General features: G+C 44.2%; 1 pseudogene; it reads right to left on the reverse strand.

Moving 5' to 3' along the window:
- Positions 1-24,943, reverse strand: part of LOC111972958 (cilia- and flagella-associated protein 61-like) — a 30,498-nt pseudogene that overhangs the window by 2,299 nt on the left and 3,256 nt on the right.

Raw genomic sequence — 24,943 nt, forward strand, 5'->3', positions numbered from 1 at the left:
GCCTAAGATCCCCATGCGCAATGCCAAGTGTCAGCCGGAGTGGTGTAAAGCTCGCCATCATTGGACTCTGGAGCAGAGGAAACGCATTCTCTGGAGTGATGAATCACGCTTCACCATCTGGCAGTCCAACGAACAAATCTGGGTTTGGCGAATGCCAGGAGAACGCTACCTGCCCGAATGCATAGTACCAACTGTAAAGTTTGGTGGAGGAGGAATAATGGTCTGGGGTTGTTTTTCATGGTTTGGGAAAGGCCCCTTAGTTCCAGTGAAGGGAAATCTTAACGCTACAGCATACAATGACATTCTAGACGATTCTGTGCTTCCAACTTTGTGGCAACAGTTTGGGGAATGCCCTTCCCTGTTTCAGCATGACAATGCACCCGTGCACAAAGCGAGGTCCATACAGAAATGGTTGAGTGGCTCAATTGAAGTCCCAGCAGCAATGTTCCAACATCTAGTGGAAAGCCTTCCTAGAAGAGTGGAAGCTGTTATAGCAGCAAAGGGGGGACCAACTCCATATTAATGCCCATGATTTTGGAATGAGATGTTTGACGAGCAGGTGTCCACATACTTATGGCCATGTAGTGTACCTAATTAGTTTAATATTTCCAAAACAAATGGTAATAATTGCTAATAATATTAGTAATAATAATAAAACAAATAATAATAACTTGGAACTTAGTAACTTGACGAGCAATAAATAGTTACAGTATGCATTTTCAAATGAACAGAATTGTGTATGTGTGGATGACTACCACTGCGGAACAGAAAATGCTTTAGAATGAGCAGTGAAATGCCTGGTGATGATATTGAATTTCTACCACTAAAAAATGTAAAAAGCTATTTCATTCGTTCGAAAAAAGGACAAAGAGAAGTGATTGTATTGTAAACACACTGCTTGACATAACCTTGTTTACCATGTGACTAACCTAATACAGAATAGGTCAATGTTGTTTGATTATCAAACACAGTATAATGACAAAGAACTGAGTAGCTCAGAGATTCCATTACCAGGGAACAATGGAACATTGCATAAAAATGTGGAGTACGGTCTCCTGAACAGACGTTGCATAACAGGATAGACAATGTGCTAATGTGTGGTTTTCAATACATCAACACAGTGATAGAAAAAAGTACAATTAGTTCTAATCAGAATTATGACTCAATCAGGGCCTCGTTTCCCAGAGCCTTTGTAGCATTAAGACAATTGTTAGAACCTTCTTACGATGTATCTTCAGTAGCTGAAGGGTTTCCTAGAGCCTTTGTTAGTAACGTGGCTCTTAAAAACTTTCATCTTGACCACTCATAGAGCATCGTTAGATGTTTTTTGCCCTTCCTCGTCACATTAGTCACAGATATCCTCTAAACATAGCCTAAACATCTTGATTCTATCCGTCTGACAGTGACTGCCGATAAATTACACAACCAAAAATACAAAGTTGCTAAAGTATTTGAAACTGTTACAAACAAGTGAAGGATAAAATTATTCTTCAAATGAAAACTGAGATGACTGTATTAAAAGATACATGGGCTACATGGGCCTATATCAGCTCTTTGAATCATATTGAAATCAATTTCATGTTCAATCAATTGAGTTCTATTTTGCGTCTAGGCTGTCTCTAATAGTTCTCTCAAATGTGTTTCATGATATGAGACAAATCAAATCTTATGTCACATGCGCCGAATACATCAGATGTAGACCTTTCAGGGAAATGCTTACTTCCAAGCCATTAACCAACAATGCAGTTCTAGGAAAATACCTCAAAAAGTAAGAGATAAGATTAACAAATTATTAAAGAGCAGCAGTAAATAACAATTAGCGGGGCTATATACAGGGGGTACCGGTACAGAGTCACTGTGCAGGGGCACCGGTGTCGAGGTAATTGAGTTAATATGTACATGTAGGAAGAGTTAATAAAGTGACTATGCATAGATAATAAACAGAGTAGCAAATAGTCTGGGTAGCCATTTGATTAGCTGTTCAGGAGTCTTTTGGCTTGGGGGTAGAAGCTATTTAGGAGACTCTTGCACCTAGACTTGGCGCTCCGGTACCACTTGCCGTGCGGTAGCAGAGAGAACAGTCTATGACTAGGGTGGCTGGAGTCTTTGACAATTTTTAGGGCCTGACACCGCCTGGTATAGAGGTCCTGGATGGCAGGAAGCTTGGCCCCCGTGATGTACTGGGCCGTACGCACTACCCTCAGTAGTGCCTTGCGGTCAGAGGCCGAGCAGTTACCATACTAGGCAGTGATGCAACCCATCAGGATGCTCTCGATGGTGCAGCTGTAGAACATTTTGAGGATCTGAGGACCCATGCCAAATCTTTTCAGTCTCCTGAGGGGGAATAGGTTTTGTTGTGCCCTTTTCACGACTGTCTTGGTGTGCTTGGACCATATTAGTTTGTTGGTGATGTGGACACAGCTCTCAACCTGCTCCACTACAGCCCCGTCGATGAGAATGGGGGCGTGCTCGGCCCTCCTTTTCCTGTAGTCCACAATCATCTCCTTTGTCTTGATCACGTTGAGGGAGAGGTTGTTGTCCTTGCACCACACGGTCAGGTCTCTGACCTCCTCCCTATAGGCTGTCTCATCGTTGTCAGTGACCAGGCCTACCACTGTTGTGTCATCAGCAAACTTAATGATGGTGTTGGAGTCGTGCCTGGCCGTGCAATCATGAGTGAACAGGGAGTACAGGAGGGGCCCCCGTGTTGAGGATCAGCATGGCGGATGTGTCGTTACCTACACTTACCATGTGGGGGTGGCCCATCAGGAAGTCCAGGATCCAGTTGCAGAGGGAGTCCCAGGGTCCTTAGCTTAGTGATTTGAGGGCATTATGGTGTTGAACGCTGAGCTGTAGTAAATAAATAGCATTCTCACATAGGTGTTCCTTTTGTCCAGGTGTGAAAGGGCAGTGTGGAGTGCAATAGAGATTGCATTATCTGTGGATCTGTTGGTGCGGTATGCAAATTGGAGTGGGTTTCTAGGGTTTCTGGGATAATGGTGTTGATGTGAGCCATGACCAGCCATTCAAAGCATTTCATGGCTACAGACATGAGTGCTACGGGTTGGTAGTCATACAGGCAGGTTACCTTTGTGTTCTTGGGCACAGGGACTATGGTGGTCTGCTTGAAATATATTGGTATTACAGACTCAGACAGGGAAAGGTTGAAAATGTCAGTGAAGACACTTGCCAGTTGGTCAGCGCATGCTCGGAGTACACGTCCTGGTAATCCGTCAGGCCCTGCGGTCTTGTGAATGTTGACCTGTTTAAAGGTCTTACGTCGGCTGTGGAGACCGTGATCACACAGTCGTCTGGAACAGCCGATGCTCTCATGCATGTTTCAGGGTTACTAGCCTCGAAGCGAGCATAGAAGTTATTTAGCTCATCGGGATAGAGGGAGTTCTTTATAAGCTCCCGGTTAGAGCGGCAGCTCTACCCATTAGCTCAGTGCGAATGTTGCCTGTAATCCATGGCTTCTGGTTGGGGTATGTACGTACAGTCACTGTGGGGATGACGTCCTCGATGCACTTATTGAAGTGCATCGTCAGTGACTGACGTGGTGTACTTCTCAATGCCATCGGAAGAATCGCGGAACATATTCCAGTCTGTGCTAGCAAAACAGTCCTGTAGTTTAGCATCTGCTTCATCCGACCACTTTTTTATAGACCGAGTCACTGGTGCTTCCTGATTACATTTTAGCTTGTAAGCAGGAATCAGGAGGATAGAATTATGATCAGATTTGCCAAATGGTGGGTGAGGGAGAGCTTTGTACGCGTCTCTTTGTGTGGAGTAATGGTGGTCTAGAATAGTTTTCCCCTCTGGTTGCACATTTAACATGCTGATAGAAATTAGGTAAAACTGATTTAAGTTTCCCTGCATTAGAATCCCTGGCCACTAGGAGTGCTGCTTCTGGATGAGCGTTTTCCTGTTTGCTCACGGCGGTATACAGCTCATTGAGTGCGGTTTTAGTGCCAGCATCGAACTGTGGTGGTATGTAGACAGCTACGGAAAATACAGATGAAAACTCTCTAGGTAGATAGTGTGGTCTACAGCTTATCATGAGGTACTCTACCTCACACGAGCAAAACCTTGAGACTCCCTTAGATATCGTGCACCAGCTGTTGTTTACATAAATGCATTGTCCCCCGCCCCGTGTCTTACCAGAGGCTGCTGTTCTATCCAATCTGCTGTACTGTCCAACATGTGCCCAATCTGTGATTTAATGCATTATTTTTGGATAAGCATCATAAGGCACTTGTTGGACGGCATCAGGCCTTAAATCTTGGCCTGTGTGTAGTTGGTGATGAGGCGGTCCAGGTCGGCTGGAGGGTTGATGGCCGGTTCCAGGGTGAGGTCGAAGAAGGGCAGCCAGCTCCTGGACCACCTCCCTGGAGTTGAATCTGGAGTGGGACCACTGGTCTGAGTGGTAGTGCCGGGGAAACTTGGTCAGAGGCCCAACGGCACGGATGGTGGAGTCGCTGGCATGGTAGGTGGTGTCTATGACCAGTCGACCATTGTACACCAGACAAGCATTGTTGTTGGCCTGAAAGGCATCGTAGTCCACCCCATTGGAGGAGAGGTTCATGAAAACCCACAAGAAATCAAGGATGTGAACAGTTTTACTAAATTTGTATCAAAACCCTTTTCTACCAGCTATTTTACACTGCTCATAAGAGGATGAAATCGACAATAAAAATGGGCAATAAGAAAACAACAACGATTGAAGCACTTTGGAGAAAAATAGACCACAAAACCACTTTTGTACAATCCCTTTTAGAGATCTCTTCAACAATTCACTGAATCAAGTATAAGGTTACTGTACCCTAGTACTGTACCCTAGTTCTCTCAGAGCTGTTGAGTTGGACTTAAAGAGCACTCCAGCCTGAGAGGTTGACTGTCACTGGTGAACGATACGAAGGTGATTGACTCAGGGTGCTGTCCGTCATTCATCTGGGCCAGAAAGCAGTTGTGGTGAACATGGACCCCACTGTTCTCCAAGGCCTTCTCCCACGTGTGGTTACTGAAGCAGGAGCTGAGGCTGCAGCTAGAGCCTCATCAGTGGGCAAGTGGATACGAAAGCCTTCAACACCCAGGCTTTACAGAATCCCCACACGGGTGTACACATCGATGGTGTTGCTGTGATGATGGTATTACCTGTCGCGCCAACATAAAAACTAGACATTCAAACAAAGAACAGAGATTGAATGAATAGTGAGCTTGATGCAATTTACAATCACAAAAAGAGGATTGGTTGAAATATACTACAGCCAACCAAATTACTCAGACGCTACGTGGATGGGGAAGATCAGGTCACTTGCCAACAAGGGGGCAAGGCAACCAAACAAAGACTGCCTAATCTTCTCCTTGTCAGTGAAGAGCTGTGGGGGGGACGGGGGGGGACGAGATGAGAGCAGCTATCCCAGTGACCTCTGAATTCTTACAGCTCAGCCTCTGTATGTAAGACATGCCTTGGTGATGAAAACACAATTATGCTAATAATGACAGCAAAAGGAGGATCTAAATGAGTTTAGCCTCAGTGAATGGGTCCTTTGATGCACAGGCTTCGGAAGTGACAGCTTTCTGCTCGAGGTAGGCATCCCTACCCATGGGCGTATTATCCTAAAAGGGAGGAACAACAATGGTTGCGTCCCAGTTGATTAGAGCTTGTGCCTGAATAAAGTAATTTATTTAAAATCACTTTTGTAGAAACAGAAAGCAGTTTATTGAAGGCCCTCACTGTTTTCCAGTTATTTTCTGTGCCCCTGTCCATGGTGCTGAAGTGGATAGCTACAGCAAAGCCACTGCAGAGTACAATACTGCACTTTAAATGCGTGCTATATTTCTATGATTTATATTCGTTATTATTCCTCCTTCCTCTTTCTTATTCTTCCATTCCTTTCAAATTTTTCGAGGGGGAATAAGGAACAAATAAAATACAGCCATTTCCAACACATTTTCATTCTGTCTACAACATTCAATTCGTAGTAACAGTCATTTGCATTTTGTAATGATATCCTCCATAATGAACAGATCCCCTAATTAGTGAATATAATAGGCTTAATCTGGATCACTGCACATCTCATATTCCTTCAGAGGAAAAAGATTAATTCCACTTAATGACATCAGTCTTTTCATCAGCAGAAAACAGAAAACCTTTTCTCTGCCTACGTTCCAAATGGCACCCTATTCCCTTTATAGTGCACTACTTTTGACCAGGGCCCATAGGCTCTGGTCAAAAGTAGTGCACTATTTAAGGAATAGATTACCATTTGGGACACAACCTCTCAGAAATTAATATCACCCTGTAAATGAAGGGAGATGGAGGAGGCAGAGCTGGTTGAGAGAGATGAAAGATTTCCCCCTTCTCACTAATTACCGTTATTATTCATATCCTATTGAATAATGGCACATCAGTGGGAATTAATGTAAGGGGGTTATCATGCCTTTGGCACTTCCTACATACAGTACATTCGGAAAGTATTCAGACGCCTTGACTTTTTCCACATTTTGTTACGTTACAGCCTTATTCTAAAATGGAGTACATAGTTTTCCCCCCTCATTAATCTACACACAATACCCCATAATGACAAAGCAAAAACAGGTTTTAGCAAATGTATTAAAAGTAAAAACACTGAAATATAACATTTACATAAGTAGTCAGACCCTTTACTCAGTACATTGTTGAAGCACCTATAGCAGCGATTACAGCCTCGAATCTTCTTAGGTATGACGCGACAAGCTAGGTACACCTGTGTTAGAGAAGTTTCTCCCATTCTTCTCTGCAGATCCTCTCAAGCTCTGTCAGGTTGGATGGGGAGCGTCGCTGCACAGCTATTTTAAGGTCTCTCCAGAGATGTTAGATCGGGTTCAAGTCCGAGGTTTGGCTGGGCCACTCAAGGACATTCAGAGACTTGTCCCGAAGCCACTCTTGCGTTGTCTTGGCTGTGTGCTTAGGGTCGTTGTCCTGTTGGAAGGTGAACCTTCGCCCTAGTCTGAGGTTCTGAGCACTCTGGAGCAGGTTTTCATCAAGAGTCTCTCTGTACTTTGCGCCGTTCATCTTTCCCTCGATCCTGACTAGTCTCCCAATCCCTGCCGCTGAAAAACAACCCCACAGCATGATGCTGCCACCACCATGCTTCACCGTAGGGATGGTGCCAGGTTTCCTCCAGACGTGACACTTGGCATTCAGGCCAAAGTGTTACATTTTGGTTTCATCAGACCAGAGAATCTTGTTTCTCATGGTCTGAGAGTCCTTTAGGTGTCTTTTGGCAAACTCCAAGCGGCCTGTCATGTGCCTTTTACTGAGGAGTGGCTTCCGTCTGGCCGCTCTACCAGAAAGGCCTGATTGGTGGAGTGCTGCAGAGATGGTTGTCCTTCTGGAAAGTTCTCCCATCTCCACAGATGAACTCTGGAGCTTTGTCAGAGTGACCATTAGTTCTTGGTCACCTCCCTGACCAAGGCCCTTCTCCCCCGATTGCTGTTTGGCCAGGTGGCCAGGTCTAGGAAGAGTCTTGGTGGGCCCAAACTTCTTCAATTTCAGAATGATGGAGGCAACTGTGTTCTTGGGGGACCTTCAATGCTGCAGAAATGTTTTAGTACCCTTCCCCAGATTTGTGCCTCGACACAATCCTGTCTCGGAGCTCTACGGACAATTTCTTCGACCTCCTGGCTTTGTTTTTGCTCTGACATGCACTGTCCACTGTGGGACCTTATATATACACACACAGGTGTGTGCCTTTCCAAATCATGTCCAATCAATTGAATTTACCACAGGTGGACTCCAATCAATCAAGTTGTAGAAATATCTCAAGGATGATCAATGGAAACAGGATGCACCTGAGCTCAATTTCGAGTCTCATAGCAAAGGGTCTGTATACTTATGTAAATAAGGTATTTCTGTTTATTTATTTTTTTACAAATGTATAAAAACCTGTTCACTTTTTCATTATGGGGTATAGTGTGTAGATTGATGAGGACCATTTTTTATTTCATCCATTTCTGTATAAGACCGTAACGTAACAAAATGTGGAAAAAGTCAAGGGGTCTGAATACTCTCAGGAGCTAGCCTGGTTACTAGTCTGTTTGTGCCACTCCTCAACATTTGCTTGGCATGACAAGGAGTGGCAAGGACTGGAATGATGGCACAAACAGACTGGTACCCAGGCTACATTCATACCCTCCAGCTCTACAGAGTTCATCAGCAGCCACTGGTAGACTGTCACACAGTCGTGGTGGTTGTTGAGGGTGAAGAGGTTGGATGGGACGGGCCCGGTCTATCTACGGCGGGGCTAGGAGCTGGCTGTTGCGAAGAAGTTGGCTTATGTCCACACCAGCGGCACAGGGAACCTAGCAGGGATGAATCTAGAAATCCTCACAGCAATCATTCAACATTGTGCACGTAAACAGAAAAAGAAGGGTATGTCATCAGTACAGCATCAGGGGGTTAAGAAATTATGACGAAATAACTTGCTCTACCTATAGAAACAGAGGGCTCTATTTTCGTCTGGCGCTAAGGAAGTGGCAGTGTTAAACGCACGTTCGTTTTTTTGTCATGTAAAAGCTGCCGCTTTTGGCATTTCCCATCCAAACACCAGGTTTGGAAACTTACCTGTGTATCATCAGCTCACTTGAGCTGAGGTGGGAGGGGTGCCAATATTTGAGGTTTGTCCTTAACAAACGCAAACGTGACAATTTCATGCAGTGCTAATGGGGAGTTTTAAGAACCACAAAAAGCAGGTCTTAACGGTAAAGCAGTTGATAATGGTATCATGGATTTTAAGAGCGGAAGTGCAGCCTAGCCAGCCTTGACACACAGTGCCCATTGAAGGAATGATGTGCCTTTTGTGCCGGTGAATCTCATATTTAGAAACATAAAATAAGTATTTGTTTCCCATTTTGTTTAATAAAAAGAAATTACAAATAATGAAGCATAGCCTACCCTTCCCTCATTTAAGGCTGGTTTAGCAGCATTGGTTTGTCTTTTTTATCTTGTCCATTAGCTAAGTAGCCTATGAATAGAGGGGTATTACTGAGAGTGCTTTGAAGTATTTGGGATTTTTTCCCCCTTTTTTATTATTCACATAACTGCATTTTGCTTGTTGAAGTAGGCTATCCATCCCCATTTTCAAAGAGTGCCCCTCGTCTGATTAGCAAAGACAAGCTCCTCCAAACTATTCAACCTATAATGCCATATCAACGGCAGACTTTTTTGAGAATCTGCCTCGCACATTGGCAATGATACAAAGTGAGAGGAGCTAGTATTTCGTAGAGACATGTGAATGTTATACATAAAGAAATGTAAGCCTACAGTGCCATGGAACGGGAGAAGCCGTATATGATATCGTGTTTCTGACCAAATCCTATTTAGAAATATTATTTGTTTGAAAAACAGATTTGTTTTTTCATTTAATTTGATAAAAAAAAACACACTTAATATAAAGATTCACTGTCTATGGGTTTATAGACGGGTTGGTTGTTTAGTAACAAAACCGAGGCATGCTCAACTATCGGGCGGGGTTGGCTTAGACTGTTGACCGTCATGTAAACTATTTTCTCTCCAAATGTTTATTGAAAACATAAATACATTTGCACCATGACCACTTGTTGTCTCTCCAATACATCGTTAAAGTTGCTGGTTATCGAGATAGCTCATTTTAGCCGTATTAGCATTGACATGAGTCAAAACACCTCAAAACAAGACACGGTATCAATAACATGATACAACGCGCAGAAACGAGCCAACCTACGATTCCCCACGTGGCAGCTTCTTGTCGTTGTTGCTAGCTATCTGACCGTTCAGAATCACAACACCACATGGCCTTCTGCCAACCCGTCTATGGTGAGTATGTACATTACTCGAATGGAATGCAACTTCGTCTGCTATTTCTGGAGAAGTGCAAATACGATCTGTAAGATGGTTCCATGAGGTTTGTAAAACATTACATTTGCAAGCAGTATAATGGAGAGTGGACATTCCCCATTTGTCTTTATATTGGATCTTTATCCAGCTCCTATGAAAAGTTGGGATGTGCGTAAAACCCTCCATAGTCTTAGTTGCCTTGTCTGTATTATACGCCCACGGAGCAATTATGGTGCCTGTAACTGTATTTAGCCTATTTAAAGCAAGTTCTTGTTTCGTCAATAGCTTAGATAATTTAATCTTGATGATTGACTACTTTTGCCATGTCCATGTCCAGACGGCAATTTACAGTAGGCCTAGCCCCTACGTCAGTGTGAATGCTATAGCCTGTTTAACAATGTATTTCCATATTGAAGCAATGCAATTAGATCAATGTGGACTACAGACATGTTCAACATGATCAAATATGGCGAAGGCTATTTAACGAACTAGGTTATAACGGACTAACTTTTGAATTGGAATTGATGACAATTGAATACATAAAAAAAGGTAAATACACAACTTGAAGCAACCACATATTTAGCCATGGAGCACGTTCTGATTGGCCAGTCAGGGGCCACGCCTCGACACACCAACAACTTGTTTATTCATCAACATCTAGTCCTTTAGCGCCACCGCCAGCTATTGCGCCCATCATTACTGTACGGTTGTGAAAATAGCAAAAATATTTCTGACACACCTCTGAACCCTATAACGCTACCACCAGCATGAAGATTTACCATTGCGTTTTTTAAAAATAGAGCACAGTGTGCTTTTCACCTGACACTATTACCTAGTAGACCAGAAGTGTCAAACACCCGGCCCGCGACTCACGGCCGATGCTGGAAGAAGACCAAAGTGTAGCGTGGTGAGCGTATATATTCATTTTATTTTGGATGTCACCAACAAAACAATAAACAATACAAAACGACCGTGAAGCTTAACAGGGCTACGAAGCCTCTAACACAGTTAACTACCCACCACGAAAGGAGGGAAAAAGGGATACCTAAGTATGGTTCCCAATCAGAGACAACGATAGACAGCTGTCCCTGATTGAGAACCATACCCGGCCAAAACAAAGAAATACCAAAACATAGAAAATAGAACATAGAAGGCCCACCCAAAATCACACCCTGACCAAACCAAAATAGAGACATAAAAAGCTCTAAGGTCAGGGCGTGACAGCGAGGGGGTCCAATTCAAACTTTCTATTCTTTAAAATAACTAAAGCCAACAGTGTTCAGCTCACTAATAATCCCCTAAATTAAATCTAGACAGTCAGGGGGCATAGAAAATAAATAAAAATATTGATATTAAGAGGACAATTTTTTTGCAAATTTTGACAGCGAGGAAATTATCATTGCGGACCTCACTGAAGACCGAATGCAGCTCCGGAGGCAGAATTTGTTCTCACCCCTGTAGTAGACCAGTGTGTTATATTTCCCTCTAACCTGGTACTGCTGGCCTGTATAGAAGATCAGCACGTGCCTGACTGCCCTGTCGATGCCCACCATCTTGCCCGTCACGACGTTGATCCAGGAGCGGAGAGACAGATGGGTATTGTCCCTGTCACAGTAGCCATGGCTGTGGGTAGTGGACAGGGAGAGTGGAGTTAGTCAGCTTGGCACAGTCTACAACAGATGTTCATTATGTAGTATGTTAAAGCTTTTATAGAGCCTTCTGAAAGGTGTGTTTGATAGGCAGATGCAGTATATATTCTGTGTCTGGGTACATTTGTAGTACAGGCCATTTCTGTGTCCGTGAGATCAAAATGATTCCCAAGCTCTGATTTCCATTGACATTGATGACGACTGTCTTCCATGTAGACCTTGAATGATAGTAAGGTAAGCTGCAGGTATCGCATCTTGTGGACAGGAATCTCATCTTTTCATTTGTGTAGTAGCCCGGGAAGCCTTGCGTAGAGATCAGAGTCATGTTATTGAACCTGCAGGTGTGGGCTCGAGCAGGAAAGAAACACAACACTTTCTGGGAAGATGACCTTGCTTCTGACAATTCAGTGGCCTTCAGCCAGCCTAGGAATAATGCATAGATAGATGAACAATGTCCAGTGCAGAATACGAGAACGTGTATTTTCTGAGAGATGATGACCTCATCATACCTAAACACAAATGGTCTTGCCCTGATGATCAAATGGGTGTATTTCGGCAACAGTTCTCAGAGTTCCTGTTCCATTTTGTAGTAGCAGAATAATCTAATACTAGACATGCAGTACATTGGTTCAGGAAGAACAGAGGGGATCACAGAGATATGAGCTAAGGCTCTATCTGCAGTGTGTTGTTATTCTCTGAGAGCTGAGTGAGAGGGCGCAGATGCAACTGAATGCCTCCATCTAATACCCTTATTGCATTTCATCTACATCAGTATACATTAAAAATCCTTTCTTTTCTAAGCCTCATAGTAAAAGCCCTTCCTTTGTTTTGTCTGGTTTTGTCCCCAGCTTGTAGTGTTCCTCTTATGCGTTTACTATCAGGAGTGTACAAGGTCTCTTGTGATGTAAATGTCCTCCTTTGTTCCATGCCAAATGGACATTATTCCCATTGGTAATACAACAGAGAAAGCCTCAATGGTGCTGAGTGAAAAGGAGATGTACACTGAGCTGAGCCATGTCATGTCATGTCAAGCTTTAGATCGCCTGCGAGTCTGCTGCCTCTCTCTGGGAGGGAAAGCATAGATCTGGTCTAAGTTGCACATTTGTGAATGAAGTGGAAAAAAAACACCTTTTCATGCAACACAAACAGACGTGTCAACACAATACTTATTACAACCCTTTAATGTCAATAGATTTTAACACTCGGTTTGATGTATAGAATAAATAACTCGACCATAGTCTTTGTTCACAATGGCAGCCTAATCCAGTGTGTTCCCTCTCAGTCAGTCAACTTCGGTCCCGCATACTATGCGGGGTTCGCACTCTCGCGGCGTCGGGTTGAAGGATCTACAGTCACGCCTGCCAAATGTCAATGAATTCCGCGCCTCGCTGTGAGCCCCGCCTTCCACAGGTGATAACAGTGAGGCTCGGATTCATTACACCTCAGTGTGCACACTACTAAAACAAACAATTGGAACACGAGACTGTTTTACGTTGCGCCAACTAAATTGTCCCTTGCTGTGCTCACCGACTGGAAGTTGTGTGCTGAAGTTTGTATGGTTCTCAAAAGTTTCCTAATAATGAACAATTAGTTATTCTTGTAATTGATTGGCCTGGCTATAGCAATAAGTAAGATGGCTAACGTACCTGAAACGACGAAAGCTAACAAGCCGGTTTCGGTTTTTTATTTGTATGTAACCCTTATTTTATGGGGTAAGTTGTCTGAGAACAAATTCTCATTTACAGAAACGACCTGGGGAATAGTTACTGGGGAGAGGAGCGGGGATGAATGAGCCAATTGTAAACTGGGGATGATTAACAACCATGTCCCAGGGAATTCAAAGATACTCACGTTGATTGTCTTGTATGTCTCGGCTCGGTGCATGCTCAGGCTGCCCTCGCTCAAATCAGTTTGTGTGTAAGACTAGGGGATGGCTGGCAATGTTCCCCTACTAGTCCGTGGCGCAGCTTCTCTTCACAATAGTGTAACATTCTTTAGGGGGCTTTGTTTCGGTAGTGATTTCCTCTCCCGCATGCACGTACCTCGTCCGAGTTGCGGGACGCAGAGATGGTTTGGGTCGTTGGTCAAGTCGATTGTCTCCTGGTTTCTGTGCGCTCTGTCACTGATCCTACCTACACTTTCGAGACTAGGCTAGCTAACAAGTGCTGCATCACCGAGGCAAGCTAGCTACTACTAGCTATTTGTACCTCCCCACGGTAGAGTTGCTTGGGTAACTCTCTTGTTTAACTAACGTAGTGTTAATTCGCTTGGTTATTCTAAACGTACCGTGAAGCGGTCAAAGAGGCTGGCTAGCCTAGCTTAGACTAAAGAGCCTCCTGGATTTTGTCACCAAAGCCCCATATACTACCCACCACTGCGACCTGTATGGTCTAGTTGGCTGGCCCTCACTACATATTCGACGCCAAACCCACTGGCTCCAGGTTATCTATATGTCTTTGCTAGGTAAAGCCCCACCTTATCTCAGCTCACTGGTCACCATAGGAACATCCACCCGTAGCACGTGCTCCAGCAGGTATATTTCACTGGTCATCCCCAAAGCCAACACTTCCTTTGGCCTCCTTTCCTTCCAGTTCTCTGCTGCCAATGACTGTAACGAATTGCAAAAATCACTGATGCTGGAGACTTATCTCCCTCTCTAACTTTAAGCATCAGCTGTCAGAGCAGCTTACTGATCATTGTACCTGTACACAGCCAATCTGTAAATAGCACACCCAACTACCTCATCCCCATATTATTACTTACCCTCTTGCACCCCAGTATCTCTACTTGCACATCATCATCTGCACATCTATCATTCCAGTGTTAAGGCTAAATTGTAATTATTTTGCCTCTATGGCCTATTTATTGCCTTACCTCCCTACTCTTCTACATTTGCACACACTGTACATAGAGTTTTTTATTGTGTTATTGACTGTACGTTTGTGTAACTCTGTGATGCTGTTTTTGTCGCTTTGCTTTATCTTGGCCAGGTCGCAGTTGTAAATGAGAACTTGTTCTTAACTGGCCTACCTGGTTAAATAAAGGTGAAATAAATAAAAAAACATTACATCTGCTAGCATGCATAACTCCCACTGAATGAAACTTACTAGCGTTCCCCCAGGAATATGGCAACCCCATTCCTATTTTCAATTCCTGGAGTTTGAGAAAGTAGAGAGAGCAGGGCTTGCATGTTCCTCGGATTGGGGAATCTGCGCTGCTCCACAAAAAAACATTGCTGTGATGACAGTTCCTCCCCACATTTTGTTATGTCAAACTGGGTGCTACATCAGTCCTCTGTGCCCACAAGGGGGCCGGGGTTCATGCAGGCTATACAATCTCACGGAAACACAACGCGTGTTGGAAGCTTGTCTATGTTTAATGCTCCTCTCGTGTCCCATGGTGTTCACGGGGTTCAAAGTGTATATCAATCTCCCCAGCGTGGGAGTAATAAGCTCTCTGTCCACAAGGGGGCACCCCTCCCCATAGGTGACTCACTACTGGGATTCATTGCTGATTCCTGCCTGTAGCTCACTATTCCCTATGAGGTGTTTAGTGATACAGTTTATGGGCCCGTTAGGCGATTGGGTGTTGGTAGCGAAGTCGAGGGAACAAGCAGGGTTGGACACGACAATGCTATTATCCAACACACAGTCTCTGGGATTCATATGAACCTCGAAATGGTCCAGTGCTGGGAGCCAGCCAGTTACCGGAATGCATCTTACCACCTAAAACGAGTGAGGCTCATTGTGACAGTACTGCCAATCGGGGACATCACTGATCACCGTAGCCCTTGTACCCAGAGTGGGCTGGGCTTTAGGGTAACCTTGGCACAATTTTAACAACCTTGAAGATCCACAGTGTTCATGGGTGTCAAAAGTGTTGTCTTCCACATGTGAGTTTGATGGTTGTCAAGAGTGGTGGTTCTTCTTCCATTTCCAATCTCTCCCAGGCCACAAAGTGGTGTCCTGTCCATTCAGATGGCACTTATCGGGAGGCTCGCTGTCTGCGCCGTCCAGTGGCGCGCATGTGCAGTGTCACCCATTTTTTATTTATTTATTTTTATTTTACCGTTATTTTACCAGGTAAGTTGACTGAGAACACGTTCTCATTTGCAGCAACGACCTTGGGGAATAGTTACAGGGGAGAGGAGAGGGGATGAATGAGCCAATTGTAAACAGTGTCACCCATGATCATGTGAACAGTGATGCCAGGGTACAGGCTACAATTTATGTGCGCCCCCCCCCCCACGCTTCTGCAGTGTCATCAGGTTGACTATTCTCGAGCATCAGCGCCCGGTTTGAGGTAGTAAATATCCTCCCGTTTACAGAAACAGGCAATCCGTGTGGTTCCTATGTCGAAGGTCCAGGACGCGTGTACAGCCAGTGTTTCCTGGTTCCCGGAAATGGACGGAACATTGGGTCCATTCTAGACCTACAGTACAGTCAAAAGTTTGGACACACCTACTCATTCCATTTTAATTACTATTATTTATATTTTTCTACATTGTTAAATAATATTGAAGACATCAAAACTATGAAAATACACATGGATCATGTAGGAACCAAAAAAGTGTGAAACAAATCATTTGAGATTCTTCAAAGTAGCCCCTTGGACTTGATGACAGCTTTGCATACTCTTGGCATTCTAGCAACCAGCTTCACCTGGAATGCTTTTCCAACAGTCTTGAAGGAGTTCCCACATATGCTGAGCACTTGCTGGCTGCTTTTCTTCACTCTGCGGTCCAACTCATCCCAAACTCATCCCAAACCAGGGTTACCTAACGGTGTACGTGCCCCATTCCACCAGGGTCTGGCAGTGTCTTGCGCATTGTTTAAAGGGTTGACTATAGGAATTTGTGCTGCGGCAAGTTGGGCATCACTACACACTTCTGTCGCTTCTTGTATTTATTATATGGATCCCATTAGCTGCTGCCAATACTCTTCCTGGGGTCCAGCAAAATTAAGGCACTTTATACAATTTTAAAACATTACAATACATTCACAGATTTCACAACACACTGTGTGCCTCCAGCCCCTATCCACCACTACACATATCTACATTACTAAATCCATGTGTATGTATAGTGGTATGTTATCATGTGTGTGTGTGTGTCTGTGCCAATGTTTGTGTTGCTTCACAGTCCCCGCTGTTCCATAAGGTGTTTTTTAAATCTATTTTTTTTTTTTTTTTAATACTATTTTACTGTGCATCGGTTACTTGATGTTGGAATAGAGTTCCATGTAGTCATGGCTCTATGTAGTACTGTGTGCCTCCCATAGTCTGTTCTGGACTTGGGGACTGTGAAGAGACCTCTTGTGGCATGTCTTGTGGGGTATGTGTAACAGTATAACTTTAAACCGTCCCCTCGACCCGGGCCGCGAACCAGGACCCTCTGCACACATCAACAACTGTCACCCACGAAGCGTCGTACCCATCGCTCACACAAGCCGCGGCCTTGCAGAGCAAGGGGAAACACTACTTCTAGGTTTCAGAGCAAGTGACGTAACTGATTGAAACGCTATTAGCGCGTACCCGCTACATAGCTAGCCATTTCACATCCGTTCACTCACCCCCCTTCTTACCTCCTCCTTTCCGCAGCAACCAGTGACCCGGGTCAACAGCATCAATGTAACAGTATAACTTTAAACCGTCCCCTCGCCCCGACACGGGCACGAATAGGGACCTCTGCACACATCAACAACAGTCACCACGACAAGCATCGTTACCCATCGCTCCACAAAAGCATCGCTCCTTGCAGAGCAAGGGGAAACACTACTTCTAGGTTTCAGAGCAAGTGACGTAACTGATTGAAACGCTATTAGCGCGTACCGCTAACAGCTAGCCATTTCACATCCGTTACATATGCATGGGTGTTCGAGCTGTGTGCCAGTAGTTTAGACAGACAGCTCGGTGCATTCACAAGTCAATACCTCTCATAATAAAAGTGATGTGAAGTCAATCTTCTACTCCACTTTCACGCAGGAGAGATTGACATGCATATATATTAATATTAGCTCTCTGTGTACATCTAAGGGCTAGCCGTGCTGCCCTGTTCTGAACCAATTGCAATTTTCTTAAGTCATTTTTGTGGCATCTGACCACACGACTGAACAGTAGTCAAGGTGCGACAAAACTAGGGCCTGTAGGACCTGCCTTGTCTTAGCTACTACTGCATCAATATGTTTTGACATGACAGTTTACAATCTAGTGGTACTCCAAGCAGTTTAGTCATTTCAACGTGCTCAATTTCCACATTATTTATTACAAGATTTAGTTCAGGTTTTAGTTGACTGCCTGAAAGGGAACGGAACGTTATGACTATAACTACTGTTTCCTGAAGAGGGAAACAAGGTACAAACCTCTTTGGCCCAGCGCTGCCCGTTCCTGGGCTCGGTGAAGAGCGGTATTTAATTGAAGGAATGAATCCGCGCCTCACGCTTATCACCTGTGGAAGGCGGGCTTCCAGCTTCTCCAACCGAAATTGCGATAGTGCGATCCCCCATAGTATGTTGTACATTGTTTTCCTTTTCTTCAGGGAACAGTAGTTTAGTACATACAGTTACTTTTTCTGGTGAACAGAGAATAATCGGAGTCATTTCAATCCAACTTTCCGTTATATGAGCACAGAAGGTGGGTTTACTCCCAGCACTGAAGCATTAAGGCCTGTGATTGGGCTCTGGACACGACCAAATCACAGCTCCTGGCTTTCTGTCTGTCTGTTATCAGACGCTGACAGAGACCGCTGTGACCCGGCGCCCCACTCCCCACCCTCACCCACCCACTGACCCCAGGCAGAGAGGCAGAGCAGCCCACCACCTCTTTATCTGTTGCCCTGTCCCCCCCCCCCAACTCTGACCCTGTCGCACTGAGTAATGGAGGAGGGGGGTGGGCTGGATGGGGAGGATGGAAAGCTGGAGGGCCAGCGTTTGGGTTGGCCTGATAGGGGGCCCAGCAGGTCCAAACTGATCCATCACTCACCAGGCCCACTGCTAGCAGAGCCTCACCATTATTTTAGTGGACACTAACTGCCTCATTAGTCAAGTCATTAGTGACAGCAAACACAGATCGCCAGAAGATCCTGACAGGAGAACAGTGGAGTGGCTAATAAAGGGCCAGCGCTCGGCCTCCTGAATGCCAGCCCCAGGCAGCTGTGTGCCCATCGCTCCGCCGCTCCTGCCTGCCAACCTCCCTGCGTTATGCACACTCCCTCCCTCCGCGCTGCTTTACATCCACACACAATGACCCGTTGCCTGGCAGTTATCGGCCATGGTGAATGAGCAGGCCTAAACGGCAAATTGTTTGGAGGAACGGTTAATCTCAAAGATGGGATGAATGCAACATAACAGCGCTCCACTTTCTAACCAATCAAAGGTCTGGTGACATTTCCAGAGATTGGATTCCTGGAATAAAAGACAAATGCTGGACAGCTCTTCTGCAAGTGAATGCTGTTGACATACACTTTAGACAAGTGTTTTTACCCGTGGCCATGGAGCGTTGTCGTGTGTGTTCAGGCTTTCACCCAAGCTAAATACTACAAAAGCCTCATTTATCCAATCAACTAAACACCAAGACTTTGAGAAGCAAGAATCTGCACACACTGCATGTGCAGATAGATTAAGAAGAGTTTTTTTTTTTTAAACGGCTTTTTATGACTATGCAAAAAAGACTGTACTAACAAAAGGTGTTGTATTGGTGTTTGTTTGAAGGTAACCATGAATTCAGAGTAATACTGATAGTACGCTGGTTGTGTAAATTGCTTGGTGGAAAGGGGATGGTGTGTGTTCACACATGTTGCTCTGGGTGGGTATAGTATTAGCCTCTCTACTCATATTCTACTAATCACTGCTGTTAAAGCCGCACAAGCTGCTGCTCTAATACCGACCAGTCACTCCCTAATTACAATCATCTCAAATCAAATCAAATCAAATTTTATTAGTCACATACACATGGTTAGCAGATGTTAATGCGAGTGTAGCGAAATGCTGTGTGCTTCTAGTTCCGACAATGCAGTAATAACCAACAGTAATCTAACCTAACAATTCCACACATACTACCTTACACACACACACAAGTGTAAAGGGATAAAGAATATGTACATAAAGATATATGAATGAGTGGTGGTACAGAACGGACATGGCAGATGCAGTAGATGGTATAGAGTACGGTATATACATATGAGATGAGTACTGTAGGGTATGTAAACATAAAGTGGCATAGTTTAAAGTGGCTAGTGGTACATGTATTGCATAAAGATGGCAAGATGCAGTAGATGATATAGAGTATCAGTATATATACATATGAGATGGGTAATGTAGGGTATGTAAACATTGTATTAAGTGGCATTGCTTAAAGTGGCTAGTGGTACATTTTTACATAATTTCCATCAATTCCCATTTTTAAAGTGGCTGGAGTTGAGTCAGTATGTTGGCAGCGGCCGCTAAATGTTAGTGGTGGCTGTTTAACAGTCTGATGGCCTTGAATAGAAGAAGCTGTTTTTCAGTCTCTCGGTCCCTGCTTTGATGCACCTGTACTGACCTCGCTTCTGGATGATAGCGGGGTGAACGGCAGTGGCTTGGGTGGTTGTTGTCCTTGATGATCTTTATGGCCTTCCTGTGACATCGGGTGGTGTAGGTGTCCTGGAGGGCAGGTAGTTTGCCCCTGGTGATGCGTTCTGCAGACCTCACTACCCTCTGGAGGCCTTACGGTTTGGGCGGAGCAGTTGCCGTACCAGGCGGCGATACAGCCCGACAGGATGCTCTCGATTGTGCATCTGTAGAAGTTTGTGAGTGCTTTTGGTGACAAGCCGAATTTCTTCAGCCTCCTGAGGTTGAAGAGGCGTGCTGCGCCCTACCTATGGTCCTTGACTAGTCTCTCAAAGCACTTCATGATGACGGAAGTGAGTGCTACGGGGCGGTAGTCGTTTAGCTCAGTTACCTTAGCTTTCTTGGGAACAGGAACAATGGTGGCCCTCTTGAAGCATGTGGAACAGCAGACTGGGATAAGGATTGATTGAATATGTCCGTAAACACACCAGCCAGCTGTCTGCGCATCTCTGAGCACGCGGCTGGGAATGCCGTCTGGGCCTGCAGCCTTGCGAGGGTTAAACCGTTTAAATGTTTTACTACCTCGGCCTGCAGTGAAGGAGAGCCCGCAGGTTTTGGTAGGGGGCCGTGTCAGTGGCACTGTATTGTCCTCAAAGCGGGCAAAAAAGTTGTTTAGCCTGTCTGGGAGCAAGACATCCTGGTCCTCGGCGGGGCTGGTTTTCTTTTTGTAATCCGTGATTGACTGTAGACCCTGCCACATACCTCTTGTGTCTGAGCTGTTGAATTTCGACTCGATTTTGTCTCTGTACTGAGACTTGGCCTGTTTGATTGCCTTGCGGAGAGAATCTGGATGTCATTGAGCTTCCTCTAAAACACACATTTCTTTTTTTGTGCACTTTATTTATCGATTTTCAGATATGAGAAAAGAAAGAAACCCTGTACAATAACCGTACAACCCCTTATTCCCCAACCACCCACCTTTCCCTCCCATCCACCCATCCCATCCACCCATCCCTCCACCCATCCACCCCACCAAGGCGTCATACAAATATATCACAGAAAATGTAATACGACAAAAAATAGACAATGATAGAAACATAACCTAAACCAATGGAAAAAAGTATATAAAATACAAAAATCGGTATCGTAATTATAGTTGAATCTTATCAGCACAATATATGGCCACTAGATCAGACATGACTGCTTACTAAAATATACACGGTGCACTATGTAAAAGACAGGCTTTCCACATATTGTATGACTGGCGACCCATGCACAGTGTACCTAACCTTTTCCAGAGGCAGGGATGACATCACCTCCTTAACCCACTGCATAAAGGAAGGCGGCTTTGCAGTCTTCCAGTGAAAGAGGACAAGGTGGCGAGCTAGTAGCGAGGCAAAAGCTGTCGCATGCCATTCTGATTTAGGGGAAGTACTCCAAAAATAGCAGTGAATGGGTTGGGGCTAATAGTTTTGTTACACGTGTGAGAATGGCTAAAAAAAATGGGGTCCCAGAAGCCACTCAAAGACTGGCACGACCAAAACATTTGTCCACCAATCACTTGACTCTGATGGTATCTCAAACACTTGAGGTCAACATTTGGATATATGTTTGCAAATCTGTCATTCGAGAATGGAGACGGTGTGCAAAATTATGAGGTGTGAATACGCCCAATACTCTGTTGCCATATGTCATCGGGTAGGTCGGCACCCATGTCTTGCTCCCATGCAGTTTTTGTATTTGCCCAGGAAGGCAGATTAATGTTCTGTATTAAATCATATAATCTGGCGATTGTGCCCTTCAGAGATGGGTTAAAATCTAAGCACCTCTCAACTGTACCAAAACACACATGAATGCTTGTATAGAGTTTCTCAATACTTCAAAAAAAAAGTGAAGCCAGTGTCTGATGACCCCACTACCACAATAATGGTGACGTTTGGTTCCATGGTTAGTTTTCGGTTGATGTGGTTGAGTGCATATGCTGCCTGAGGCGACGTGGCAGAGAGTGTCCGTAAAAGTAAAATAATCATTTGTTTGATTACCTCAAAAAATGACTCTCCTAAAATGTTAATATTTCAGTCAGTATTTTTAACCAATATACAGTACCAGTCAAAAGTTGGGACACACCTACTCATTCAAGGGTTTTTCTTTATTTTTACTATTTTCTAGAATACAGAAGATACAGAATACAGAAGATAGCCCTATTTGGTAAAAGACCAAGTCCATATTATAGCAAGAACAACTCAAATAAGCAAAGAGAAACAACAGTCCATCATTACTTTAAGACATGAAGGTCAGTCAATCTGAAAAATGTCAAGAACTTTGAAAGTTTCTTCAAGTGCAGTCGCAAAAACCATCAAGCGCTATGATGAAACTGGCTCTCATGAGGACCGCCACAGGAAAGGAAGAACCAGTTAACTCTGCTGCAGAGGATAAGTTCATTAGAGTTAACTGCACATCAGATTGCAGACCAAATAAATGCTTCACAAAGTTCAAGTAACAGACACATCTCAACATCAACTGTTCAGAGGAGACTACGTGAATCAGGCCTTCATGGTCGAATTGCTGCAAAGAAACCACTACTAATGGACACCAATAAGAAGACGAGACTTGCTTGGGCCAAGAAACACGAGCAATGGACATTAGACCGGTGGAAATCTGTCCCTTGGTCTGATTGGTCCAAATTTGAGATTTTTGGTTCCAACCGATTGGAACCAAATAAGGTGAACGGATGATTTCTGCATGTGTGGTTCCCACCGTGAAGCATGGAGGAGGAGGTGTGATGGTGTGGGGGTGCTTTGCTGGTGACACTGTCTGTGATTTATTTAGAATTCAAGGCACACTTAACCAGCATGGCTACCACAGCATTCTGCAGTGATTTCCCTGAGCACTAAACCACCTAAAAGAGAGTACCAGCTTTCAGCTCAAACATTCTATTATTATTTTAGCAGTGTTCATACCAAACAATATGGACATTTCTTAGTATTAGATGGCGCCACTGGAAGCACTGAGTGAAACATAAGTGCAAGTGCTCCTACTTAAATACTAACACATTTATTATGGGTACTGGCTCTATTGAAAATAAATGTCCAAATGTGTTGAATGCTCTGACAAGGTACAGAGTGAGAATGGTTGCAGAGAACATTGTGTTATCCACAGAATTGTCCATTTCTCCAAACGCTTCCATGGATCACTAATAACCACACAGTGATCTTAGAGTGCTAACTGGTCCTTGAGCATTCAGAATTAGCTAGATTGGTTTCCCTGCACACCTTGTTGGATGGAAAATGGCAGCACACCACAAAGGAAGGGGAAACGGGGGTGGAATTAACCTTTGAGTAATATTTATGTTACTTCCGGCAGTGCCTGCTCTGTTCTTTAAAAGAACACATGTAAACAAAACGTAAATGCAAACTCTTAATGTGAAAATTAGCAAATGTTATCAAACCTATGTAATTAAAGTGCAAGGAACATTGTCAGTTCAGCTATTGACATCTTTATTTAGCTTTGTAAAGAACACCCTCAAATAGAATCACCTGAAATACTCCAGACAACCAAACACAGGGCAGGTCTGATTTGTGATTTGTCATGTGCAGGTAGGTATAGCGTGGGGCAGGTGCAGCTGTCCCTATTTCCTATCCCTGTGGAGATGCTGCCTAACCTTTTCTCTAACATAATGGCCGGGTGCTGTGACCATGGCACTGTGTAATATGATCCCGTATTGATAGAGAGGGAACAGGTGCTTTAAATCTGATTAATACATCTGTGCTAGACACCAGGCTTACATCACAAAGCGGAGGCTGCGTCCTAAATGGCACCCTATTCCCATAGTGCACTACTTTTGACCGGGGCCCACAGAGCTCTGGTCAAAAGTATGGGGAATAGGGTGGCATTTGCGATGCACCCTGACAGACAAAGCTGCGGGGCAGCGCTCTGCTCTCCTCTTATCTACATGGCAGCCTGGATATGATGGTTGCCGTGTTACTAAATAGAGATTTTAAATTGGATGGGCTGGAATGGGCGAATGCAGGTGTATCTGCAAATGCACTGAGGGAGAGGGGAGTGATGCGTGATAGACGTGACACATAGGAACAATTAGCCTCCGATTTAAATCTAAGATTAAAAAGCACAGCAACATGTTGCATAACTGTGCTGCTTCCATCTTATGGTTCAGAACATGCTGTGGACTAAAGCTCCATTGACATTATATTTGACAAAATGTTGAGAATATAGACTGATGTAAAAGAAGAATGTGCCGTGATTTAGCAAAAGTCCAATGGTGAAAGTATTACCTTTTATAAAGTTCTGATTTAGAATAACGTTACATTGGCAGCATATCCAACACGAGTGTTTCATTAAGAGGATAAAGACCAGTCCAGGGCTATGTTTTGTTAGTCTGAAATGGCTTCCTTTCCTTGTCTCCTTTTTTCCATGACCTACCTTTTTATAGGTGAACAGACTGGTTAGGTTTACTTTCGACTATTTTGCTTCCACCTGTTCTGTCCGGCCGGATCAGTGATCATGGAGGAAAAAGGACACAAGGAGAGGAAGCTAGTTACAACTATTGAGATATAGCCCAGGTGCGGCAGACACTGGTTTATGACAGTGTGATAAGTGGACTATGCTGCTTTACCTTGTTAAACAGCAGAGGCAAACATCCCCAACCGTCTGTCAGAGCAACCATCTGCTGCCCTCATCTATATAAATATAAGCCCTTTAAAAATAACCTGTGAAGGTTGGGTTGGAAAGACTATTAAAGAAAAGCTGTGCATATACAATACCACTGAAAAAACTCTACAACTCATTATATGCAATGTTCAAAACTGCAATGCTGTTTGTACATGGCACGCCTTACTCTTGATTAAATAATTATCAGTCACATAAAATCATAT

Source organism: Salvelinus sp. IW2-2015, linkage group LG14 (assembly GCF_002910315.2).
Source record: "Salvelinus sp. IW2-2015 linkage group LG14, ASM291031v2, whole genome shotgun sequence".
Lineage (NCBI taxonomy): Eukaryota > Metazoa > Chordata > Actinopteri > Salmoniformes > Salmonidae > Salvelinus > Salvelinus sp. IW2-2015.